Genomic DNA, 20,961 nt, shown 5'->3' on the forward strand with positions numbered 1-20,961 from the left:
CAATACTTAATACAGGAATGGACCTCTATTTTAAATTGATATAAACGATAGATCCATAATCATTTATTATGAACAAGGGGTATGAAACCATGAAAATAAGAATAATATGATCCACGGCAAGGATTATTTGACCTTTCAGTTAGTCACAGATGTTTTACGTGTCCTTTATTTATATAATCATGTTGGGCATTGTGTCATCCTATTTTGTAAAGAAAAATAGATAATCATTATTTTGGTGAAACGACCATGTTACAGAGGCACTTGCATCACATCACAAGCTAAGTGTTCTCCAACATCATGCTATTATTACAGCAAATTCTCAGAAGAAAGCCAGTAGACCGAAACATTACAATGTTTTAGAATTATGATGAAACAGACAGCTGTTCATTTTCCATTGGATGCCTGTGTGACTTTTTGCTGTAGCCTAAGGTAATAGCTGTGAAATGTGCGGGTTCTTTGTCATAGCTGGTTGTTGAAAGACTTTAAAACTCATCAGAATTTGAAAGAATCAAACTTGCACACAGTCACTTTTTGACTCGTGGCAATGGAGTCATTTTAAAACGCAGTCCTCCAGAGGGTTCCTCTCAAAACCTCTACCCACAAAATAGTTTTGCTTTTTGATGATAAAAATACACATTTTTTTCAATTTATGGTTGACTTAAAGGTATGCATGTCTTATATTTATATATGTGCCTGTTCATGAACTCATCATCATACATCACAGTCACTTTTTAACCCTTGCAAATGACTTCTGTGTCCTGAAAAATTGACTGACACTATAGATAAAAATGCTTGTCCCTGGAATGATATCACAATGATGATTCAATGCTTGATAACATCGAGTGACTGTGTGTGTGTTGTTATTGTACCGCTACTGTACTGTCTGTGACATTCTGTCTGTTTCACGGTTATGAAACCTTTATACATGCATTGATGCCATTACAGATTTTTTTTTGACTTTGTCACCACATCTGGCATTTCATGCAGATTGTTGTGAGATTAAGAGTTAAATCCGAGCTATTGTTGATTAAATTGCCCTTTTCAGCTGGTTGATGCTGTCACATCAAATTTTGAAGGTCACTCCTACTGCTCTCTGTCTCTCTCGACAGGTTCAGCTGTTATCATTAGAGCTGTCTGAGTTCAGCATCTCCCAAGCTAGCAAACTATGAATCTAAACAATTAACAACAGCGTCGGTAACCTTTTCAGCCTGGCTCTGTTTGACTTAAATTTCCTCTGGAGTACATTTTGCAGCTTACTGGCTGGATGTGTTGCCAATTAGCAAAAAGTGTTGCGTCAGGTAGCGCTGGACCTATGATTCCTATCGTTCCATAGGCATATGTTTCTTTACAAAGGCTTTTCCTGATCTAATGACAACAGCGTCTATGCACAGTAGAAAAGGGAAGAAAACCAGTTAACCAGTGGTGATGTGCATGGGCAAGGTAAGGTGAAGATATATTGAATTAATAAGATAAAACTCATCTAACAAACGTGTTTGACTGAGAGCAAAAGGAATCCACAATGTAGCATGTCTAAATTTCACTCTGTATTGTCTGTTTTACAAATTTGGATTTTCTTGAAACATTTCTCTTCCTTGCATAATTCAGGATGGCTAAAAGGAGATCACTGTTCCTTTTCTCTTTACAAATCCAACATTAACAAGTAGAATATCGTGATGTAACAAGTGTGATGTCGTCCCCTTATAGCATATGTGAAACCACCGCCTGCATTTGACCCAGACGCTTATCCCATCACAGCTGAATGTGCCACTTTTACAGATATTTCACACTGAGTACACATTTTCATATAGTTCATAATATAGCATATTCACAAATCACAAATAAAAATGAAAGCCAAGGTTCAAGCCGACTGTTGGTATCAACAGCGTCTGACTAGCAAAGATATGCACATAATTAAGAACTAAAACATAACTATTTTTCATGGTGATGCTTACATTTTTCATATGAGCTCGAAATGAGGTAAATTACATCAGCAAAGACATCTCATTAGTCTCAGTGAATGATGACAGCAGTGCTTAGGGCTACAGCTTTAAAAAAAAAAAAAAAAAAAAAGGTTCTGCTCAGTGATGTATGATATTGAAAGCAAGTGAAAACAGCCCCTTTCTAAGTCACTTGGTAGATGGTGACAAGTACATTATGCAGCTGCTGGATACATTTCCTAGACAACAACACACAAACATATTTCGGTGTTCATATTTCTTTTCATTTCTGGCTTAAATGCTTAAATCATTGGCATATAACAAATTGTAGATTTGTCATGGCTTACTGAGATTTGACACAACACATAAGCTAACAGACTTCCTGTTTTTTTGTTTTGCTTCAAGGTTCAACTTTTACTTAAAAAGTTGGAGGTAAATACATAACTACAACTTTTTTTTCCCTTTTTTTTTCTTGTACACATTCTTTCTTATAATACATTTTAAATAATTGAAATTGTCAACATTTCCCATTGCCTTAATAACAACAATTTCCATCTCATCAGTCTTTAGAAGCTAGTGCTATCCAACATGACTCACCATGGATGTTTGGCACCGACTGTCTGGCTTGAAGCCACATTAACAGAACACATAGCTGTCAAACAGTTTGGCTGTTGCTACACCTGAAGATGTGATGGCGGTTATTAAACGGCACATGCATGGTTTCTTTGTTGATTTTTTTTCTTTTTTTTTTTTTTTCAGTGACAGGATAGATGGGAGATAAAGAGAAGGAACAACACAGCCTACTGCCAAGAATGAAAAGGAAGCAGATTAAATGTAAAACTAAAGACTGCAATCAACCCAAAGAGCATCCATCAATTAACGAGTGAATACAGGTGAATAGGAACTAAATGTATTCAAATTTATTCACCGACTATAATTGCATGTACCAGGACTTTGACATGGCGGATGGTGCAGACAATATTCACTCACAAAAAGGGTGCTACAGAACATTAGGTGGTGTCAGTCACTGTGTGTGTGTGTGTGTGTGTGTGTTTTTGCACTGTGTATTTATATCTGATGTCTACACGTTCGCAACCATCTCTTGTCCTCCATTTGTCAAATTCACCATTCCTCCTTCCCATCTTTGACACCCATGTAATCTCATCTTTGCAGTGAGATACAAACATTAAGTCAGAAAGTGAGTGAAAAAGAGAGTCAGGGTGGTGGAAGAGAAGCAGATAGAGACTAAATGAAAGAAAGAAAGAGCAGTCACAAATGATTTGAAGGGTCAGTATGTGTAAGATGTGAAGAGCTAGGAAAAGTGACACCAAGGAAAGGGATGGAAAGAAGATAGATGGAATAAGGGCAGTGTAATGAGAAAGGGGAAGAATAGGGACAAGGATGTAAGATGGAAAAATGGGAAGTCCTAAAATGTGGAGACATGAAGAAGGAATGATATAAGCAATGTGAGTGAAGGAGGACGCAAAGCAAGAATAAGAGGCGAGAAAGGAAAAGGAGAAATGGAAACCAGATTAAGAACGGAAGCCAAGAAAGACGAGAAGAACTTCCAAGCTGAATAACTGAAGAGTAATATATGACAGTCACATTTTGCTGATGAGTGGCCATAACTTTCCCCCCGATTTGAATATCGTTAGTGTTAATTGGGCTGAGTCTACCACCTAGACAGAAGGGCTTGGACACAGCCATCACTTGGACATATGGCCAGCAGCATGATACAGAAAGCTGCCAAAAAGAGGGATTACCTTCACAGTGATACGGGTAATCACAGAGGATTTTCTCATAATAACAGTAAGGACACAGTGTACTGTAGCTGAGGAATTACAGCACAGCACAGGAAACTGTACATTGTATGTTTAAACAATAGCGGATGGTAAAATATGCTATACGTATGTCATCAATTATACTTTTACAATATTTCAGCAGAATACAGTTTAGCGACATAGAAGAGAATAAGCATCATAGTTGGTATTACCTCCAAAGCGAATGTGTTAAGAATAAACAAGAAAGTGTTTCAGCATTTCAGATGGTAACAAGATTGGCGTAGTCCAAAAAAATGATAAAAAACTATAAAAGCTGCACCATACAGGAGGTTGAGGTTCCATGTAACTGGTATTTATCCTTGCTCGTCCAGTTATTTGCTAAGTTGAACCAACAAAGGAGTAAGGAGTTTTACTTTGTTGCGATGCAGCTTATTCAGACAGGTCAAATCAGGGTTTTAAAGATGCATTGATCTATATTTTTATAGCAACAATATATCAAATGTCTCTGTATATGTAATAAAGCACCTGCATCTGCACAAATGGTGCGACTAGATGGGGAACATATGTGGCTTCTGTGGCAAAGTGCTGATGACATTGCTGCTGATGATGGGGAGCATTTAGCTGCTGATATTTCCCCCGAGGGAACAAAACAGCTGAAACAAGACTGAATCTTGAACTTTCATAATGATGGTAATGATTGAATAACTCTTTGCTAATAAATTCACCACAACTTTATAGTCAAGTCAAATTTATGGTATCCATAGAGCACATTTAAAAACAAGAGGAGTGCGTTACATACATTTAAAATGCAATTAAATAATCATAACAGAATAAATATAGGTAAATAAATGTAACAGACAAAATTAAAACAATTTTATTGTTATTTTAATAACTAAGGGGACTCAGCAATTGTATAAAGGAGGGTCTTTGGCTGGGATTTAACAGTGGTGATAGATGGGGAAGATTTGACAGTGAGGGGTAAACTATTCAAAAGTCTGACTGCAGCGATGGAAAAAGTCACCTTTGGATTTTATCAGCATAGAAATGAAAAGGGATGTTGTATTTTCAAAAATAGGTCCCAGTGGAAACATTCAGTATATCATGAAAGTAAAGCAGGGCCTAATATGGGGCTTTGGCTACACTAAAGGAGAGAATAGCAGAAGAGTATGAAAAACAGTTTAAAGCCTGAACCTGAATGTCTGCTACATGTTTGAGATGGTATTATGCAGCGGTCGACCATGTGAAAAGCAGAAGAAAAGGCCAACAAATTAAAATAAAGACAGACTAAAGACATTTATTACCCTGACATGTGACTGGAATTTGTCCAAAATTTAGTTTTGATCTAAAAGGGGATATATTATGATCAAGCCTAGATTATAAGATACTAATATGTCAATGATGTGTTTACAGCTCATTCCTCAATATTCAATTAATGCCACTTGAACATTAGTTGGCATGTTTTGTGCATTACCCTTGGTCAAAGAAATTACAAAAACTGTTCCTATGAAGAACACTAATGCCAGCACTTGCAAGTTTTTTTTTCTTTCTTTTTGTCAAAGACGTCACTTTCATGTCATAAAGGGAATGAAAGACTGGCCCTCAGCAGGCCAGTCAGGGTCACTCAAAGCTCTTTCCTTTCTCTATGCTGCTTCAATGTCAAACTCCTGTCTATTTCTGGCTGTGTCTTTTTCACATCTTCCTAGAGTGAGTTGTTGCATTGGAAATATGCAATAATACAATTTAAGCTGTTTGTTTGTAGAGAATTCTGTCCTATAATGAAGCTTCAAACATTTTATTCTGTGAAGTGTGTGTGCAGACAGAATGGAAAGCAGATTTTAGAGGCAGTGTGATTGCACATAGGGTCGACGGAAAGACGCATTATTAGACTCGCATTCGCCCAAGGTGGTGCAAATCGACTCGAAGACGCAAAATACAGTTTTGGCGTCTCATTTCAGTGAAAGTTAGTTTAGGTTCGCATGTTTTTGGACAAACTGTGCAGATATAAAACCGCTGGAGTTTCTTGATTATTGAGGATGAAAAGACCCACTTTCCAATAAACATGGAAGGTAACAAGAAACGTAGTACTTGACTTTCTTGTCATGTTCAAGGCTCTGGCGAAAGAAAGGTTTTCATGGTTGTTCTTATTTCTATGTTTATATACAGGGTTATGGAAGAAACATGAAGTGAATATAATGACACAGTGGGAGAGTTATGGAGAGGAGGTGGCTTATTTGCAAACAGATGCTACTCCATAATGACTGTGGTGGTCCTTGGCAGTCACGTGTGTGTGTGTATGGGAGTATGTGTGTCCGATCTGTGGTCCTCTTACTTTGTAGGCTACGTACTGAAATCGACTGTCACTGATTGCTAGGTTGAAAACCATGGACCACACAAGATCATTTGGTGGGCGTGTGTATATGTGCCAGTGCTGTGTGTATACTGTACATTTGTGTGTTGGCGTGTGTGTGAATGCTGACTGTGCATTTATGTATTAAACAAGTGCAAAACGACAGCTGCATTAATTTGAACACTAAACAGCTCAATAAAGACTTCACATCCATTATCTGCCCTGGCTGCTGTCAACTATTGACATGTTCAAAATATCTTAAACTTGGCTTGGTGTTTTTTGTTGTTTTTTTTTCTTCTAGAAAACCTTTAAAAGAATCAGTGAAACAGACTTTTTCTTTAGCATTTCAGCAGGTGTCAAGCAGACACTATGTTATCAGCTCATTATTTCTGCTGAGCTTTGAAGAAAGACAGGAAGAACGAATATGAGAGGAGTGCGAGAAAAGAGGCAATTTTGTTTTCGCAAGCTATTTTCCCAGCTAATGAATTCTGACCTTTTGAATGTTTACTTGTCCCTTTTTTTCTGAGCTGAGCAGGGTTTTGAATAAAAAAAGAAAAAAAGAAAGTGGGTTTTGAAACTGAAACAGTACCTTGTGTAAAGTTTAAAATAAGTTGTGTTTTTGAGTTCTTACTGAAAACGTATCATTAGCTAGATGAGTGGAGTATTTTTTTTTTTTTCTGCATGAATGCCTCTTCACTTTCCCTTTTTTATCTCTGTCTTTTCCATCTCCCCTCCTCATCGTTTCAATTGCTCCCTATTTCTCTCAACTTCTTTTTTTTTTGAGCCTGGCCAGCAGATGGGAGAAACTGTGATTTATCTATCTGGCAATGACTGAAAGAAACTCTAAACACATGTGCTGTGCACACTGTGTACACAAACCAAGCTTAACCTTCTCATAACAGTAATTAATCACCTTACCCAAAAAAATTATTTCCACTTAATGTCCTCTGTCACAAACTGGCTCATTGCATGTGACAAGCGCCAATTTAGAAATAAACCAATATAACTATTTACCAAAAAAAAGCATGAGATGGGGAGAGCATCAGTAGTGAGTGGAATGTGTTTGTTACTGTTGAAGGCAGCAAAAATGTCAAACCAAACCCAAAACCTGGAGATGTGAAGCCTTGGAGAGGGGGAGAGAGAGAGAGAGAGAGAGAGAGAGAGAGAGAGAGAGAGAGAGAGGAGAGAGAGAGAGAGAGAGAGAGAGAGAGAGAGAGAGAGAGAGAGAGAGAGAGAGAGAGAGAGAGAGAGAGAGAGAGAGAGAGAGAGAGAGAGAGAGAGAGAGAGAGAGAGAGAGAGAGAGAGAGAGAGAGAGAGAGAGAGAGAGAGAGAGAGAGAATGAGAATGAGAATGAGAATGAGAATGAGGCTGGTAGTTATAGCCTTGGTGGAGGCCTACACAGGTGCCACCACATTACCTTAACGACCCTCACTGACTGCAAGCTCCTTCAGGAAGAGTCCAGTTGGACCACTGCAGGCAAAAAGGGGGGGGGTCGTAACACCTTGATGTCCATTAGTAGCGCTCCTCCTCAAGTTACAGTTTATGGATTCACACTTAATGAGCTCAAATTGCCTTGATGTTAACTTAAAATTATGTGTTTCCCCTTTTATTTTAGCAGTGGAAAACATTACATAAGAGCTGCAATTAGCTGTAAACTTCTTTTTTTTCTAGAAATCTTTGGTCTGTGTTTAGACCAACACATCCTTATAATTAAACCACCACCATGACCCTTAGGAGCATTTTCTAATATGCTGCCTCTATCAGTGCTTTCCATAACCGTTACAAATCACTGTTAAAAAATAATGATGTTTTATGGTTTGCCAACACTCTGGTTAAGATCTGGTTAGGTTTAGGCACAAAAACCACTTGATTAGGGTTAGGGAAAGATCATGGTTTGGGTTAAAATGAACACTTGAAATGTGGTGTGGGAAGTTACTACTTCCTTAAAGTTAGGCAGCCTTTGTCATTATGGCAACAGTAAACACCAGAACAATCGTTATGGTTTTTAAAAAAACTGACTCATGGTTGGAAACATGACACTTGGGGCTGGAAACAGGAAGTGAACAGCAGTCTCCTGCATTTATGCCCATTTTTCACCATCTATCTATCTAGCCATCCACTCAGCCCGCCACCTCTGATTATGGAAATTTGTCATCTTATAAAGACGTCATCTGAACTGCGTCACTTCTCCGGGTCACAATTACTACTGCCACTAGATGGTGTCTGTCACTCAAACGTAGCTATAGGTCATTTTTGGCAACTGAATTTATGACCTATACTGTTTTCTTTTTCTTGTGAGGATGAGCTGGTTTAAATGCAAGTTCAACCCTCAATGAGGAGAACACTAATACGTTACTTTTTTAGCTTTTCCTAATGATGAGCTCTGTTCTTAGGTTAAAAAAAAAAAACACACTGAGAAGACATCTGATTTACTGTTAAGCTCAATCTGTGGAAGTGGTCCAATTTATCTTAATGGAATTACTCTTTTCTGAATAACAGAATATGAATAAGGAGGTGCACACTGCTCCATGCCTGGACCTTTTAAATTTACTGCCCAGTGCCACATACACTGACAGCCCACAAAGCTTTTAAACTGCCCACTCAAGAAAACACAACACCCATACAAAGCGGTGCACATTCTGCGTGCATCTGGCATCATGTGTCTGAGCGTGACTTTGTGTAAGTAGAAGCTAGACTAGAATAAAATCCATCAAACTGAATTTAATGTTAGATGCGTGCATGGGATATTCTTCAAAAGTCTTGAAATATGAAGTGCAGATTCAAGGCATGATCTCTGAGCTGCTGATGGATCAGATGGAGGACTAATTTGTTGAAGTGGTAGGCAAGGAAGTCTTTTTATCCTTCTTCATCACCCTGCAGGCCTGTATACTATTACTGCATCAAATGGGCATTGCTTTTGTCAGTGTCATCATTCAGTAGGCTGAAGTATGTCTTTCTGCGAAACATCTGTTGTTATGTGTAGATCAAACGCCACCCCGAGGAAGCACTGGTGTTCAGAAACAATATGGCAATTAATATGCACACATATCCAGTTGTGAATAATTGTTTGATCCCCCTCTTTTATGCATCTGTTGCTACATTCAGAACTTTGACGATGCCACCATTTTTTCTCTGTTGTGGTAGCACATGTGGACTGTCCTATGCATGTTTATTGCAATGATTCTTTAGAGTTATGTGCATGGGTGCTTTAGGGGTTGGAAGTGGGACATAAGTTCCTCAGTGATGAGACCTTATTTTCAACGTTTTACTTTCTTCAATATCACTTTTCATGCCCTTGTGACTTTTATACCCTATAGTGGGCCACACACAGCGCATCTAGAGCTCTCATGGGCCATAACCGAGTAGGAGAAGCTTCTCATCTTTGGCAGTCGAAACCTTGCAGACATACAGTGGATGTGGGGGGGGTGATGGTACATGTGTCTTGGTGAGATTGTGAAGAGCATTTGAATGAACACTGGTCGTCCCCGGGGTGAAGTGGAGCTCACAGGTTATTCTGACTGAGGCACCCTCTCATTTTTACAGATAGAGGCGTCTGTCGTCTGTGCCAAAGTGCCAGAGAATGGTCAGAGCCCTCAGCTACATGAAGAGAATGATGCGCCAGCCTTAAAGGTGGTAATGCCATGCAGTGTAATGTAAGAGGTGATGACGGTAGGTATTTGAGAGATTACTTAGACGAGTCAGTAGACAAAACTCAACAATCATTCTCATTTACCAGTACTTTACCGTGTCATTTTTGTTTATTCACATTACGCTTTTTCTCTGCCGTCGTTGTTGCTACTGACTTTCTCCGGTGGCATAGGAAGGGTGTAGACGGTCATTTTTCACATGCTCAAGTACCAGGAATGAAACCCTGAAACCCATAATGACTCCATATTCACAGTGTATGACACACTCCTTGAACCATAACAATCATCAGACAGCTAATAAATGAACACTTGATAGCTAATTAGCACTAGCTGAGACTAGCAGTAGCTGACAAAGGGAAAGGCAATGGGACATGTGGACATCACTCATTAGGCATCACTCAATAGGCTGAATTTCATCCAAATTGAACTGGCAAACGTGTTCTGCACAAAAAGGCTTGAAAAGCTTTTGAATCAGATCCGTTCATGTGCACATGAGTCAGTTATTCCGCCAAAATAGCACAGAATGTATGATACCTGTGCTTTGGACAGGGTTTTCAAGAGCAAGCATACATCTTGGTAATGATGGCAGAATTGGACACATCTCTGATGCCTCTGCCACTGTAGGCCTTTACATATCAGCACAGAGACATCCAATAGGACAGTATGCATTCATTTGCCTTAATACAACTGTATCTATGAGGATTAAGTGTGGAAGTACTAAAAACCGACATTTCCCACAATATTTTCACAAGTTGTGCAGCTTCGGTTCACCATAAAATATGGTGTGGTGTCGAACTGGCACTACCACATCATGCTGAGTACAACTTAGTCTCACTTCGCCAACTCAAAGCCCCACCATCTGCCACGTTCTGTCACATTAATATTAGAGCCCATTAACTTTTGTTTGTTCAGTTCTGTTCTATTTATATGTGTGAACGAGTACATGTTTTTTTGTTTTTTCTTCAAGGAAACATCCACCATAAGGCTTTGGCTCATATATGTTTCAGACCAGCTATTCATCTTGTCATTCTAGATCCGGCGTGATCTCAAAGCTCGTTTTGTTGACCAATGCAGCACCAGGAAAAAGCCTGCAGGCTGTGTATACCAAGCAGGTGTATACCAAGTTAAAAAAAAGGAAACCTTTCTATTTGATGCAAGATCAAGCACAAACCAGTCAGACAGTTAGCCTGCCAGGGAGCCAGACAGGCAGGCACGGGGGTGTCAATGGACGAAAAACAAAGAGAAAAGGAGCTGCTGTTGCAGCTTTTCCCTAAAAGCTCGTTAATCCCAATTTAGCTGTCACAGGGATGAGGTAGGTGGGAGTTTGTGTGGTTGTGTGTGTTAGACCTGTGTGTGTTAGAGACACAGAATGTGAAGCAGAGAATAAAGTCTTTGCAGCCTCACACCCTTGCTTTGTGAGCTGTCACATCAACCAGCTAATTAGCCTGATGGCCAATGAAAAGTTAATTTCCTCGGTCTACCAGCAATGCTGTCTGTGTTTGCAAGGGTTGGGGTGAATAAGGGTTTAAGGCATTCTTCTAAAAGACTTCATTTTAATTGTACAGAACTGAGGTTAGAGGTGTTAAATCCTAGAGAGCATGACTGTTTCAAGTCAAGTCTTCCATCTGTTTAAAAATCATTCAATAAAATTAATAGTTAATTAGTTGGAATATATTTTTTTTTTTTTACTTTTGACAGCTTGGCTAGTGTTTTCTACTAAACATGGCCGCATTAACATAAAGGCATGAAATGGATATCAATCTTCTTATCCCACTCTCAGAGAGAAGGCAAATAAGCGCACAGTATTTCCCAAAATTTTGAGCTCCTTTTTTATAATAAAAAGTTTAACCATGACAACACATGTAAACCTGAGCAGTCACAGTAATCTAATGTGGTGAAATATTCACATTAAGAATGTCGTTAAATAACAGGAATTTGGAAAAAAAAAAAAAGTGATGTGTTTACTATGTGAAAGACCCAGTCAAGAGACAGTTGTGCTCTCTGCAGAGAGGGTGACTGTTGTTCACCCAGTGCACAGGCAAGAATATCTATCAAGATGCAATGTCTTGCCTAGACCAATTATCCACCATTCGTCATGCAGTCTGTGAGAGTGCATACATACAGCATGTGAGTCTGTGTGTGTGTGTGTGTGTGTGTGTGTGAGAGAGAGAGAGAAAGGGTGTGAGAGAAAGTCGTCTGAATCAGCTTTCCTCTCTGAGCTCTTAATTAGTGTTGAATGTACAGAGAATCTGACAATGGGAAGTGTGCACATCTGCATATACCTGCAAAGGTTTAATCCATCAGATCTACCTGGAAGGCCGCCAGGAGCAGGAAAAACAACACCTTTTACTCCTATCACCTGTGTCAGACACACACACACACACACACACACACATACACACAAACCCCCCTTCTGTCCAGACCTTCTCCAGTATTCCAAGACCAATCCTATTGTTTAATTTTTCAAAAGATAATGTGCTTATTTTAAAGGCTTTTTCCTCACTCTCCCAGAATCACTTAGAGGTAAATGGGACAAAAGTTCAACAGATTGAAGAGTTTAGTTGAGAAATTGAACTGTGCTGACGCAGTACAGATAAGGATTACAGTATGTGAGGTGCAGGAGAGGACAGTCTGCATGGTGAGTCAAAGAATATAAAACAAGAAGCCACACATTTAGTCATAATAAGTTTTTGAAGAAAGTACACTTGAGTCATCTTCTTACACTTCTCACAGTCAGAGGTTCACATCCGCTCGAGCCACTGTCAGCTATCTTTGTTCAACCCTGTCTGCTACGAATTACTTTCATATGCAACTATTCTGCATTAATGATTTACATTCAGCTGCAGTGCTCAGTGCCAGCACAGGAAGTACTGTGATGTTCACGGGTAAGGTAAGGGAAGTGTAAGCATTTCACTGACATTTTATTATTTAATCATTATGACAATGTTTCTCTGCTCCCTAGTCATGCCTTAATCATCCCTAATGGTTTTTAGACATGGATGTCGGACTAAGTATTTCATGTTTGTAGTAAAAGCTGTGGAGATAGACTATAATATTAAAATAATAATCATCATCATAAAAGTGTCCTTGGTGGCATAAGATTTCCATCTAAGTATATTTTGCTAATGGAAAATAGTAGCACAGTTGCCCTGATAATACTGTCAGGGACAGAACGAACTCATTCTGTCAAGCTAATGCAAATCAGTGGAACATTGTTGTCTCGCACCGTTGTTTTCGCATCTTCAGAATCAGAAACCGCCAACCTCAGCTGGTTATCCATAACTTTCCACAGATAATAGGATAATTGAAACAGAGAAGGTGGCAGAAATGTTGGTTAGGGCCATGCTGTTATTTGTATGAGCTATGCAAAACTTGAAACACACACAAGTACAGTATGGTAGTTGTTGATATTTATGTACATCCAGTGTATTAGCTCCTTGTTTGGATGGATTTTATTGGCATATTCACCCTGGACAGATGTGACCCAAGAGGCTTCTGAATATTTCTCAGTAGCAGAGTATTGAGTGTCCAGCCACTCAATACTGTATTTATATTTTACAATAGTCCACCACATAAACAGATTTTGTTTTTCTTTATAATTTATCATTTTATTAAATATTACCAATTCCAGCTCTCAAGGCAGACACACACCAGCCTGTACTGAGGAACATATAAAAGCCTACATAGTTAGCCTTTAACACAATTCCTAGATTAATTCAATCTATGTTGGTTTCTTCAAACAGCCGATGTGTCTGAGCTCAATTTATTTATAGCGACTGCAGCATAAACTTTGAGTAACTTTGTACTTTCTTCACTGTATAAAACCTAAACCTATTTTTTCTATTCAATACTTGTAAGTAGACAGTGAACAGGCCTTCTAAATAAAGCAACATCTGAGTGAACATGTTCTTGATTCAGAATTGGTTGGCGATGTGCATTTAAATGATCCTCCCTCTAATCCCTCACCTTCCCAACAACAATGACATAAACACTGAAGTAAAGACTGTAAAGGCTGATTAAATGTGACAATGTCAGATTTGTATGAAAATACTCACAAACCAGTTTTGGACCACCGCAGAGAAAAAACAAAATTGTGTCTTTTGAGATTTAAAAAAAAGAAAAAAAAAACAGCAAAAGTCAATACAAAAAACAGTAGGAAACTGACTTATACTCTCAACCAAATGTTTTTTATTTTTAACATTATCAGCATGTAAAATGTACTTCACAATGGGGATTCTTCAGTCCCAGATGTCTCTGCTGGATGCCATCATTTTATTTTGTCTATTTATTTTTGGCTCTGTTTTTTTACGCATCTCTCTTGTGCAGCTTTATACCTTTCTTCAAGCTCTTTGTATTTATTGGCATTTTTTTAAATCCCCTCTCTGCTTTTCAAATTCAATTGACTTTTTCCTTTTTTTTTTTTTTTTTTTTTCCTTTCCACTTACCCTCTCTCAATTCAGCCTTTCATTACATATGCCTACTGAAATACAGTCTCCATTTGGAATCAATCAGGTCCCAAAAACTAAATGCTTAATTCCATCTGTCATTAAATATTAACAGAATGAAACTGTGTCCTGAGTTGTAAAAAAGTGATAAAGGAGTGGAGTAGAGGGGCTCGTGGGGTGTCTAATGAAAATTTAATACTTCTATAATAGTGTTTTGAGTGATATTTTCATTATTCCATAATGACACTGGAAAGTCTCAGCGGTTGATAATTAGCCCCCCACCCATGTAATAATTCTATCTCTCCTTTTTTTTCTGTTTCTCCATCTTTTTTCCTCCATCAGATGTCATAATTCAGCACATCATTCTTACTTTGGGAAATTAAAACCCCTTTAAGCAATTCTTTTTTCTCTGCTCTGCCGCAGCATCTGTGGTTTTTGGCAACGCTATCACTGTGTGCGTTCACGAGCAGCCAGCTGCCAGTGTTCCTTGATCTGACTACCTGGATATAAAGAGTCCCTGAAACAGACCGTACACATTCAACGAGCAGGCGCTGCCAGGGGTTCACTGTTCATTGAGTCGTCAAGGTGAGCCTGCCAGAAAGTGAAAATGTAGACATGGAGCTTTGAGCTCAATGCTGAGATCTCTCAGGCTTTGTTCGCTAGTTTTCAACCGTGATAGAATATTTTCTGCTAAGATACTGTTTAGTATTGCATGTTTGCATCATCATTTACTTTTATTTTAAAGATGAGTAATTCTGCTGTAAATGGAGGATGCAACTTGGACATTTTTAAATATTGAATGAAAGAGGGAGATTATACTGTATATGTTATCTCTGTGATTTGATGTAACTACAGCAAAACAAGGCAGGCTGCATTACTCAGAATGTGCCTGTTTGTGACATTCTGACTGCATGTATCAGCTTTTAAGGGGACAGCAGCACTCCAGCAGGAACCCAGATCAGTTACAAGATTGACAAGCTCTGGTTTACAGCTGACCTCAAATTCATTGGGACAAACAGGAAGCCCACAGAGGAGCAAAATAAAAACTTCCCAACAGGTCAAGTACAAGCTGGATCGGGACATCAGAGCTACTACAAAGAACCGCTATTTTTATTTGCTTTGAATGCAACTCAAGCGTCATTCACAGGAAAAGCAGTTGACAACAGAGTAATCAATAGCGTGTTACACTGCGTGACCTGAGTTGCATACCCATGACTTATGCAAACACAGGGATACTGTGGGTCACCAGGTTTGGTGTAAAACGGCCCTACATGGGGTCACCCTGTGGGATATCAACTACCAGAGGAAATCCCCTCCTTGCTAAAAGGAACAACTACCAGCTGACCAGACGACCAACTGAACAACAACCTGATTGAGCTGCAGCTCTGCAGGCTGTATCCAGTCCTGGCTCACCCCACCTCTCAACTGACCACTTCACACTTCACTTACAGCCATCTGCCCTCCCCCACCCTCACGATGTGTTAGTGGTATGCCGGATATTCAGCAGGTTTAACACCAGCTTCGTCTCTCCTGCCTCTCTCCAACACCGTGCACCACAGTCGGTACCACTGTTCACTGATATCTTCAGCCACTGCATTTACATGAACATTAGTAGCCACTGCTGGCTTTCTGCTGTGAACTGATTCATTAAACGTCAGGTGATTGAGAAACCCAGATTCTGTAATTGGGGTAAAATATTAGAGAAATGCGGTTAGTATAGATTTCTGCTGGAGTGACCCGATTTCTTGGTGTTCTTAACATTTTGTCCACTCCATTAACATACATGAGGATGGCAAAATATTAGGAATACTTTTCAATATAATGCACTCAAGTACACCACCACCACCACCCACTACAACCTCAGTAATAAACATAAAGTAGAATTATCACCTTTCTGACAATATCAACAAAAACTGAAAATGTATAAGCTTCATAAAAGAATTTATGGCAGAGCTGTTGTATCGGATTGCATTAGATTGCACAAGTGTTGCTAATAAAGTGGCCGGTGAGCGTATTTGGGCAAACAAATTTGTATTTAATGTAATTTCAAGGAGACGAGATTGTGGTATCACTGTGACAGCAGTGTGGAAGTTGTGTCTTATATCAGTACGATTATACTTCAAATAAGTAAGTCATGGTCAAAGAAGGTATTGAGTATGTGAGAAATTCGATTACTGACTTGCTGCATGTGTTTTATAGTGGACAGATTGCTACAGTGCAAATAAACAATTAGATTTCCTTTGCATTCATGTCTTCTAGTAACTAAATAACTCTGTTGGTGTGTTGCGTTAAGCATGTTATTTACATACTCTGCTCTCACTGGACCATTGTCTTCTGACATGGCTGCCATATTAATGAAACAACGATGCTTGTCTGTTTCCACATGTTATTCTTCTTTTTAAAGTCCCAGTAGCTTGTTAAAGACACGTTGTAGAGAATTGGAAAGCCAGAGACCACTATGATTAGCTTTTCCTCAGTGTTGTTTGGAGTAAACAAGTCTGTGCTTACGTTTCTGCGGGAATCAAAATGTGCATGATTGGCTCTCGTCTGGTGGTCTCTTGCATTACTCACCGACCATTGCTAACAGCCAGTGATGATGCAGCCAAAAGAGACTGCACTTCACCCCCCAGTCTCTAAAGTAGGTGAGGATTTAGTTTGTGGAGCTCTCACACTGACTACCACCGATAGCAGCGGTATCCCACTGTTGGTGGATATCCGTTTCCTGGCAGACAGAAAACTCCATGTAATGGCAGAGGAGCACCTCTCTGACTCACTAACTCTCAGCGCAGATGTAACAGTGGTTCAGCTTAAAATAACTGAAGAGATGTTCAAGTGGAGCTGTGTGTGCGTGTGTATGTACCTGTGTTTGCAACAGAGAGGGAGGTTTTGGAGTGGTGGTGCAGTGTGTCATGAATATTTCCTCCCTGTAAGGGTAAAAAAGTAAATGTACACTCACTTCCCCCTTTATTAGGTACAGCTGCGTAATCTAATGGAATCCAATACAACATTCATTTTACCTTTTTAAAAAGCTCATTATATTTAGACTTTGTTGACACTGTTGGGGTCACTGTCAATTACACTATGCTTATTACTGAGGTCATAGTTAATGGTGATTGTTTTGTCAGCCCCACATACATACCTAAGTGATGTCACAGTCACAGGTTGTTATTTGTCAGCGATTGGTTGCCATCTGTCAAGAAGGTGAGTCATATCTAGTATTGTTTGAGGGCAGATGTCAGAGGTGCTAGAGTAGAGATATGGACGCATGAAAATGGTGTGCTGGTGTTTGGAGCAACTTTTCATTGAGACCGTGATGGACAATGAATGCTAACTTGTTCCCTGAGGTATTTAAGGTTTAGTTTCGGTCTGTCTCTATTTGTTAACTTAAATTAACTGAAACCATTGCCACGGTTGGCAACCCAAGGACAGGACAGGAGTGGGTTTGCCCCCAAACCACATGGCTGGTGCAAGCGATGCTGCAGGAGAAGAAGTAGAGCAACAGCTAAAAGCTGGTCAAGCTCCCTGGGGTGTAGGTGAAGCCTGATTCCTTTCTTCTTGTTGGAAACCAAAGGCATTCAGAGAAAATATAAACAAGCAACCAAACTCTTCAGCTGTTTGACATGAGTTCAGATTTTTTATTGTGCTTAATTATGTAAATCACTGAAATTTCAAGGCAAAAAATTAAGAACACACACAATCAAACAGACACAAGGAGAAAAAAAAAAACAACTTTCAGATGTTATGATCTGATTGCACAAATCTCTGCTTTGAAATGAGACACTGCTGGGACATAATTTTGTATTCTCAACCTGTGATTAAAGACAGATGCTTTTCTAATTGCTCAAACACGCACTAATGATGCTGATGTTTTTTACAGCTTAGCGATCCACTGCTTGTAATTATTGAAAACATGACCTCTCCTCGTCCTTCACAGAGAATCGATGAATACAGTGTGGCATATTGGAAAGGGAACGTTAATGCTGTGGAGTGCGGGGAGGGTGGTGGAGAAAAGAACATTGTGTGGTGTTGAATCATTGACATGGATTAACAGTTCAGTCTGGAGAAATATTTATGATGTAATTAAGACATACACATGATGAAAAGAGTAACATAGCAGAACAATGTACAGGTTAAATTTGTTACTAAACGTACACTTCTAGGTTCATGGAAATGATAATTCTGGGAAAAAAATCTAATCTTACTACCTTATGCAATGTCATGTTTCAAAATCTAAATTTGGAGGTGGGTGTGGCTTCAAAACACCTAGAAAATCCACTTATTGGTCACTGGGCCAATGGTACAGATGTTTCACATCAGGACTAATCAAGTGATTGTCTTTGTGTCTGTATGGTGTGTTAACTAGTTCTCCCATTGATACTTGAAGATGATCTTTAACTGAAGGCTTGTGTAAATATATGAATATTGCAGAGATCGGAGTGTGAAGATAATTTTTGCTCCAGCGCCTCCAACAAGCCTGTATTTGGTTAGCAGTGATTTTTATATAATGGAGAAAAATCCACTTAGAAAATCCAAAATAGAAAATCCCCTTTTTTACATAATATTCACACACATTAATTCAGCAGAGTTGCCAAACTTGCACAAAAATTGCTGTTACAAAGGGAGCAAGAGAGGAGATAATGGGACAGTGTTGGCTGACATGGGCATGGGTCAATGGGCAATGAATTATGGAAATGTGCATGTTGCGCATTTTTCTCCCTCCAAGACTTCCTCCCTGTCTTTTCTCTATCCAGAAGTGTCATCAAGAAACAATATCCTGCAATTATTCTGATTATAGACAGAACTTTTTTTTTTCTCAGAGACAACTACACAAGCACTTTGATGCACATTCACTACACCTTTATCTAAGTAAATCTGAAAAAAATGCTAATTTTGACATTAATTTAAAATGATAATGATGCAGTCTGAAGCTTTTTTGCTCATACAACTAATACAGTATCTATGACACCATACCACTATGTGCACACTGCAGCTCATGTGTGGACGTTGCTCTTAGCAAGACAAAAAGAGAAGAAAACTAAATAGAAATAGCAAGAACACAAGACTGAAAACAATTACATGAAGGACAGTCAATATAATTGCCAATATGGTAGCAATTTAGAAAACAAAAAGCTGCTTTTGTTACCTTAAATCTTGACTAACCATTACACATTGTAGAGGCTCATTTAGAGTGAGATTGAGCTCTATTACGCAAGTGTGTTTCGGACAAGGCAGAGGCGAAGACAAAACTGCTCTCTGTAAATCGTTTTAAAGAATCATCTGTTCTGAAATAGGCAGGGTTGGGAGGGATACTTTAAAAATGTATTCAGATAAATTACTCATTACCTAAAAATGTAGTCAGAAACCTAATCCAAATATCACAATATTAAAGTAACGTAACTTGATTACTTCCTGTGACTTTTGGATTACCTCAATGTCAAATATGCAAATAAAGACAAAAGAAAAGAAATATCAATGAGATGACTTTTACTTAAGTGTATTCTGTAAGAGAACAGAAAAATGTAACCTTGGGGAGATGGGGAGATTTTCAAAGAAAAACTTGCTTTTCATTAAGCAAATTCAGGCAGTAGCCTATAGACCTACAATAAAAATGCACAGCACATGATGTGCATTACTGAGAACATTCTCAGGGAAAGCCATTGACCGAACAGCGCTTGGTCCACTGACTGTGTGAAGCTATCACAAGTTATACTGTATGTCACAGCAGGGGAAGATCCCCTGCTGGGTAATGGTGCCCACTCTACAAGAGCTTTGTCCTCCTCCACAGCTCCTCTCAGAGGAATGGCACTGGCAGATATACTGTATGTGTAGCGGCATCTTGAGCTTCACCGTGTCCTTTTATTAAATTCTATCTGCTTGATACATCTGAGTTTTATCTACCTCATTCAGTGCTGAACATGCTCGATGACCCTTGACACACTGACTGGGCATGTTACACACACACAGTCATCTCGGTGGAGAGCCGTTATGTGCACTACAAGCTGTCATATACTCAAGCTCTCTTGTAACTTATGTGTAAGAGTCTTTTGGACTGCCACAGTGTGTAATGACCGTCCCTACCTACTCTCCCAACATAGGTTCACTGTGTGAAGTGTGTGTACATGTCCCCGCTGTGCACACCTGCGTGTGCCATGTGTTATCATCCTCTACCCACACCATCGTGGATTAGTGAGTTATTTTTCCCTCTCGTTCCTGCTCTGCTTATGTTTAGGACTTTTACAGTGCATGGTAGTATATCGTTCTTTATTTTAAAATGTAATGTAAAATTGTAATCCTGCCAATAATCCCTATTCTTACTAAATGTAACAATAATCTGATAATCTTTTTTTTCTGTAACTTTAGCGGAATACAGTTTGCTTTTTTTGTATCCTAATTATGTAACGCTGTTCCATGTATTTCATTACTCCCCGAGCCTGGAAACAGGAATGCAGTTATTTGAGACCATTTGATGACTTTGCTTATGGCTTGTTTAAAAGAGAAAGGACATTATTACATTTTATAAAATGTTGCAGTCAGAATGCACAAGGGACAGACTGGCAGGTTTCTTTAGAAAAAAAAAAAAAAAACAGGATATGATATAAGATTAAAACAGGTGTTAATACAGAAAAAGTGCTGTGAACCATTCAGTTCACGTTGTAAGGAAGAATGATTATGTTTTATGAGTTCAAAGAGTAGTTTTACATTCCTCTCAGTCCTCCCAAAACATGTGCTTTTTCAAAAATTTTGTAAAATCTGTGTCAGATTGCTGCCAAAAGTAAAATCACAGCATTCTTAAATAAGACACAG

General features: G+C 38.9%; 1 long non-coding RNA gene across 8 annotated transcripts in view; it reads left to right on the top strand.

Annotated features, from left to right (window-relative positions):
* LOC121885250 overlaps positions 1 to 20,961 on the top strand; it is a 98,911-nt gene that overhangs the window by 66,234 nt on the left and 11,716 nt on the right. For 5 of the 8 annotated variants that reach the window (XR_006092508.1, XR_006092509.1, XR_006092512.1 and 2 more), the window contains 2 exons: positions 2,697 to 2,830; positions 9,609 to 14,742. This is a non-coding gene — a long non-coding RNA (uncharacterized LOC121885250). Of the gene's footprint in view, positions 1 to 2,696; positions 2,831 to 9,382; positions 9,511 to 9,608; positions 14,743 to 15,077; positions 15,981 to 20,961 lie in introns of those variants that run through there. The other 3 variants (XR_006092510.1, XR_006092515.1, XR_006092514.1) reach the window with 3 other exon arrangements.

This window comes from Thunnus maccoyii, chromosome 19 (genome assembly GCF_910596095.1).
Source record: "Thunnus maccoyii chromosome 19, fThuMac1.1, whole genome shotgun sequence".
Taxonomy (NCBI): Eukaryota; Metazoa; Chordata; class Actinopteri; order Scombriformes; family Scombridae; genus Thunnus; species Thunnus maccoyii.